This window comes from Octodon degus, unplaced genomic scaffold (genome assembly GCF_000260255.1).
Source record: "Octodon degus isolate 3935 unplaced genomic scaffold, OctDeg1.0 scaffold00214, whole genome shotgun sequence".
NCBI lineage: Eukaryota > Metazoa > Chordata > Mammalia > Rodentia > Octodontidae > Octodon > Octodon degus.
The window spans coordinates 3,417,901-3,424,817 of record NW_004524790.1 but is presented as its reverse complement, the minus strand read 5'-3'; the positions used below and the strand labels follow the sequence as shown (position 1 = coordinate 3,424,817).

General features: G+C 37.7%; 1 protein-coding gene and 1 pseudogene across 1 annotated transcript in view; one reads left to right on the top strand and one right to left on the bottom strand.

Annotated features, from left to right (window-relative positions):
• LOC111813698 overlaps positions 1 to 2,511 on the top strand; it is a 21,683-nt pseudogene extending 19,172 nt beyond the window's left edge.
• The window catches only part of LOC101586209 (vomeronasal type-2 receptor 116-like), a 78,056-nt gene that overhangs the window by 20,142 nt on the left and 50,997 nt on the right, over positions 1 to 6,917 (bottom strand). The window lies entirely within an intron of this gene.

Here is a 6,917-nt window from a genome sequence, read left to right as displayed (position 1 = left end):
AGCTCAGTTCCACAAGTGACGCCTGGCCACCAGTAACTGTCACGGTCATTATGCATGTCCACAACACACTAGAACTTTGTGTGATATCCTATCCTCAAACTGTTAGAAGTGCTGGTCATTTACTTGCCATTCCACTATTTATCTTATGTTTTACTCTTAGTACTTATTTGCTATCATGAAAACTTTTTCTTAGTTCAATTGTTTTGAAACATTTAATTTTCTGAATATTGCTTAATCTTAATTTTTGTTCTAAGATTTATACTGTATCTTTGGCTTACAATTTATTTAAAAGATATTGTATGATATATTCTCCTAGTATTAGAAACTTTAAAAAGTATATTTCCATCTTCTGTTGACTTTAAAAAAAAACAGAGGTTTGTACCTATGTTGTTTATTTATTATTTATTGCCTGTATCTTGTAATATGAGAAACTACTTTGGCAGTAACAATACACAATGTACTAACCATTGTTACTCTCCTAAAATCTTGTTTTGAGATTTTGTACCATTGTTTTTATTTTTTTTCTTTAAAATAAAAATAACTGATGCCAAATAAAATAAAGTAAAATAAAATAAAAAGATTTGTTAGACAAACAATGCCCTGGTATGTGTTCTTATTTGCAAACACAGCGTACTCTTTTTTTTTTCCAGAGGCTACATTTTTTAATCCAGTTATTTTTATTTTTTGTAGCCAGCTCAGCCTGCCCAGAGGGCGTAGCTGGCACAGCATGTAGTGCTGGGAATCCAACCATGGTCTCTGTGCTTTGCCTAAGCTTGCCTAAGCAGGCGCTTTAGACTTCTGTGCTATCTCTCCAGCCCTAATCCAGTTATTGAAAGAAGTCCAAAACTTCAAAGAAAAATAAAATTTTTTTCCAAACAGAAAGGCAAAACATTTTTTTAAAAATCTTCTGAAATAAATATTAATATTGCCACTTGGGGAAGGCTAGTGAGGAAAGCTATTCATATGATAAATCATTCTGGCACCTTCAGCCCTCAAGCCTCTTCCCTGTTACAGTGCCTGTAGTTGATGTATATATACACCCCTGAGCTAGTGCTATCAGCTACTGATTCTACAGTAACCATATTGGACTTTGATCCTGAGTCTGAACATCCTTCAGCCTCACCATGGCTTCTTCCCTTGGAGAAATAGATGAGTCTCTTGAATTAAGAGTTTTGGATATATCTGGACAGAATTCAGAAGCTATATTGGATATTGAAAATTGTAGAAATACTATACTCTCCAAACCACAATGTGAATGTGAGCCTGATATTTCTGAGTGAGGATTAGTACACAGTGGTATTCGGGAACTTGAGGATAGATCTCAGCAGAGATTTCAGCTCGATCTACAAGACTTCAGAGGTTATGCTGTTCCTCCCTGCCCTTTGGCATAGTATTCATTTATTTAGCAACTGTTTAATTAGTAACTATGCAATGAAAGGTACTGTGTAGTTATGCTGTCTTGGGTAGAGGACATTTTGGAAAAGTGCTTTTGGCTGGATATAGACACACAAATGATATGTTTGCTATAAAAACCTTAAAGAAAGGAGACACTGTGGCTTGGATGAAGTACACAGCCTAATGTGTGGAAAAAGAATTGTCGAAACTGTGACTAGTATAAGGCATCCCTTTTAGGTGAATTTTTTGCATGTTTCCAAGCCAAAGAGGCTGTTTGCTTTGTAATAGAATATGTTGCCAGAGGGGACCTAATGATGAACATTCACACTGATGCTTTTTTTCTTAACTAAGAGCTGCATTTCATGCTGCATGTATAGTTCTTTGGTTGCAATATTTACATGAACACAAAATTGTGTAGAGAGATTTGAAATTGGATAACATTACCGGACACAGAAGGCTTCATGAAAATTTCTGATTTTGGTCTCTGCCCAGAAGGAATGGAATGTGGAAATAGAGCAAGCACCTTGTGTGGCACTCCTGAAGTTCTTGCCCCAGAAATATTAACAGAAATATCATATACAAGAGCCATAGATTGATGGGGCTTTGGAGTACTTATATATGAAATGCTCGTTGGTGAGTCTTCCTCTGGTGCTGATGAAGAGAAGGTTTTTGACGCTATGGTAAATGATGAAGTAAGATACCCATGGTTCTTATCCACAGAGGCCATTTCCACAATGAGAAGACCATTCAGAAGAAATGCTGATTGATGCCTTGGTGCTGGTAAGAAAGGTGCAGAAGACATTAAGAAGCATCCATTTTTCCAGCTAATTGATTGGAGTGCTTTGAGAGAGAAAAATTAAAGCCACCAGTTGGCTCTACCATTACAGAATGAGAGTATGTTAGTAATTTTGATGATAAACTTTCCTCAGAACACCTATTTTGACTCCACCTTGAGAACCAAGGATATATTCATAAGAGGAGCAAAACATGTTTAGCTACTTTGACTACATCACAGATTGGTGGAAATGTACTAGATACTGTGAAACCAAGCTGACTGACTCAAAAGAAGGTTTCTTAAAACAGAAACTCTTCATTTCCTCCCAGTGCCACCAGTAGCTTCTAATGTTTTTGTTTAAAAAAACATGAAAATTTGTTTAAAAGTGCTATCTTAATACCATCTTGAAAAGTGGCTTCTTAATCTTTTTCAATGTGAATATGAACACTGGAAGCAGTTTCATGGTGCTTAGATTGAATGAACAGTGACCATGAAAATTCAACACAGAAGAATACCTTCATATTAATAATCTATTTTAAAAAATAACAAGAGCTTTCCAGACCATGCCCAGAAACGCCGCATGAGTGAGACCGACTGCCATGATCTCGGGACACCTCCTACCATCCAAAGCCCTCCAAGCTTGCTCAGCGAGTGAGAACTTCTGTCTCACTCTCAGCACCCCCCCATTCCCAGCCCAAGCCCAGGCCTGGGTAGTGTATGGGAGAACTTCTGCACTCCCCTGCATCTCCTGGACCCCTCAGAACCCAGACCAGGCCTGGCATACAGGCCTGGTGTGAAACGCTACAGCTGAAGTCCCTGCAGAGAGACTAAAGACCAGAAACAACCAATGAATCCAGGAGCAGAACATCTGGTCAGAGGGGCAGAACAGGTTCACTTCCAAGGTATACCATAGGAAGTACTTGAGCACAACAGCTAGACCCAAGCCAGGCACAACTGGATGAACTCAAACTTACTAGATCTGTACCCAAATTTAAGTAGGTGCTAAGGTTGGAACTGCACCAAAGCTCTATACCAAAAGACAGAGGACAGTGGTATACAAAATGACAATAAGAAGGAGCAAAATGCAATCTCAGGCCCTGAGTCCACCCAAAACAACTGCAGAGGACACAAGCACAGAAGAAATTGGAAAGCACACAACTGAAATGTCTGAATCAATAGCATCTGAAGTAAAGAAACAACTGCAGAAAGGTATAGAGGAACTCAGATCGGAAATAACCTCTGAGCTGAAAAATGAAAACGTTTGAATTAATAGCTTCTGAAGTAAAGAACCAAAAGCAAAAACATATAGAGGAAATAATATCAGAAATAATCTCTATACTAAAAGAATTAATAACTGCTTCTCAAGAAGACACTGATAAAAAAATAGAGGCGATTAGAATAACGATGGATTCCTTCAATGAGCAATACAAGAAAGAAATAGTATGCATGAAGCAAAGTCAAAGAGATATAGAGGAAATTGAAATCTCACTAACAAGCTTTCAAAACTGTTTGAGTGAAAATGGAGACACGTTTTCAGATCTCGAAGATGCCAGTGCAGCTAGTGAAAAGGTAAAAAATGGACTCTTGAAAACAACTATGATGCAGAAAAAAATAATTCATCACCTGCAAGACAATGCAAAGATGAACAACATGAGACTAATAGGCATCAATGAGAAAGATGGAGTCAATACAAATGATATAAAAAGAATATGGGCAAAAGTAATAGCAGAAAATTTCCCAAATATGAGGAAGTAATCTGACAGGTAACTGAAGCCTACAGAACTCCATTACTTCAATCCAATTAAAAACACAAAAAGACATATGATAGTCAAGATTCCAGAAATCCAGCACTAGAACAATATACGGAAAGCCTCTATGATAGCCTCCAGCTACTCTGTGCCCGCGGAACATGTCCAGTCAAAACCCAGGCGCAGCATGAGTGAGACCCTCTTCTGTTCCCTTGGGAACACCCACCATCACACCGCAGCACCCCCCCCCATGCCCACCTAGTGATTGAGAACATCTGCTGCGTTCTCTAGATCCCCTGATCCATCCCTAGCCCAGGGCCAGTGAGTATGCTGGAGAGCTTCCCCTCTCCCCTACTCCCCCTTGTCCCTTTCAGACTCAGCTCAGGTCTGGCATACAGGCCTTGGGTAAAACCCTGCAGCTGCAGTCTCTGCAAAGAGAGTAGTGGACAGAACCACTCAGCTAGTCCAAGAGCAGAACATCTTGCCAGAGGGGCAAAACAGGTTCATTCCCAAGGGTGGCAGCAGGAAGGAGCTGAGCACAGCAGCCAGACCCAAGCCAGGTACAATTGGATAAATTCAAACTTTGTAGATCTGCACCTGAATTTCAGTACATGGCAAGGTTATAACTACACCAAAGCTTACAACAAAGGTCAGAAGGCAGTGCTATACAAAATGACAATGAAAAGGAGCAAAATGCAATCTCAGACCCCAAGCCTGCCCATAACAAGTGCAGAGGACACTAGCACAGAACAAAGAGGGATTCAAACAGCTGAAATAAATGAATGAATGTTTCTGAAATAAAGAGAAAACTGCAGAAAGCGGAACTCATATTGGAAAAGAAAAAAGAAATGCCTGAAATAATAGAATCTGCAGTAAAGAGTCAAATGCAGAAACATATGGAGGAAACCCAATGTTCACCCAGAACAAGTGCAGAGGACTCTAGATCAGCTCAAATACATGAATTAATAGGGTCACAAGTAAATAAGCAACAGCAGAAAGTTATAGAGGAACTCAGAGCGGAATTCTTTTCTGAAATAAAAAAAGAATTCTCTGAACTCATATCATCTGAAGTAAAGAATCAACTTCAAAACATAGGAAGGAAACCCAATTTGAAAAAAAAAACTGCAGAAAAAGAATTAATAACTGTGTCTGAAGAAGACATTGATTTAAAAAATAGCAGAGATTAGAAAAATAACAGATTCCTTGAATAAGCAAAACAGCAAATAAATACATCACATGATGCAGAGTTAAAGAGATATAAAGGAACTTCAAATCTCAATCACAAGCTTTCAAAACTGTTTGAGTGAAAGTGAAGACAGAGTTTCAGATCTTGAAGACACTGGTGCACATAGTGAAAAGGTAAGAAAAGATCTCTTAAAAACAAATATGATGCAGGAAAAAAATAATTCATCACTTGAAAGATGATGCAAAGATGTACAATGTGAGCCTAATAGGAATCAATGAGAAAGAATGAGTCAATACAAATGACATTAAAAAAAATATGGGCAGAAGTAATAGCAGAGAACTTCCCCAAATGAGGAAACAATCTGACATTCAGGTAACTGAAGCATACAGAATGTCAAGTAACCTCAACCCAATTAAAAACACACTGAGACATATAATAGTCAAGATCCCAGAAATCCAAAACAAGAACAATATACTGAAAGCCACTAGAGAAAAGAAGCAGATCACATTCAAAGGAAAAACCATAAAAATTATGGCTGACTTCTCTTCACGAATCAGGAAGGCAAGAAGAGCAAGGAGCAGAGTATTTCAAATCCTCTATGAAAACAAATTCCAACCCAGACTACTATACCCTGCAAAACACTCTTTCAAGTTTGATGGAGAAGTTAAATATTTCCATGACAAAAAACAACTAAAGAATTTCATGATGACAAAGCCAATCCTACACAGGCTCCTGAAAGATGTTCTAGAGAGGGACAAATATGATCAGAACTCCATGAATGAGAACGGAAGCAACCAACTAAATAGGGAAAACAAACACAGGAGAAAAAGGAGTAAACAACAGCAGGTAAATAGCATGTCAATCGTAAGTCAATACATTTCAATTCTAACCATCAATATAAATGGACTCAATTCACCAATTAAGAGAAATAGACTGGCACAGTGGATTCAGAAGCAAAATCCAACAATATGCTATATACAAGAAACATATTTTACTCATAAATTCATAGACTGAAAGTCAGAGGATGGAACACAATACTACACGCCCTAGTTCCTCAGAAGAAAGCAGGGGTAGTAATCCTATTCTCAGACAGTCTCAACTTCAAACCAAGAATGATCAAGCGAAATAAAGAAGACCACTATATATTGGTTAGGAGAAAAATACAAGAGGAAGAGGTAACACTCATAAATATGTATGCACCAAATAAAGGAGCACCCAACTATATAAAACAAATCTTATTGGACATGAAAAATCTAATATCCAATACCACAATCTTAACATGAGACCTTAACATCCCCTTATCACAAAAAGGTGGGTCAACTATGCAAAAACTTAGTAAAAAAGTAACATAAGTGAACAATAGCTTGAAACAACTGAGCTTAGTGAATATATACAGAGTGATCCTCCCAAACACAGATTAATACACATTTTTTTTTCTCAGCTGCACATGGGTCATTTTCTAAAATCGACCACATACTGGTCCGTAGTTCATGCTTAAGTATATGTAAGAAAACAGAAATTATCCCATGTATATTATCTGACTACAGTGCAATAAAACTGGAAATAAATGACAAAAGAAAAAAGAAAAACTGCCTAAATACATGTAAATTAGGCAACACTTTACTTAGCAACAAATGGGTCACAGATGAAACTAAACATGAAATTCAACAATATCTACAATTCAATGAAAATTCAAGCACAACTTATCGGAATTTATGGGATATGGTGAAAACAGTTCTCAGAGGGAAATTCAAAGCTGTGAACTCACACATTAGGAAAACAGAACGGGAACAAATAAACACCCTAATGCTGC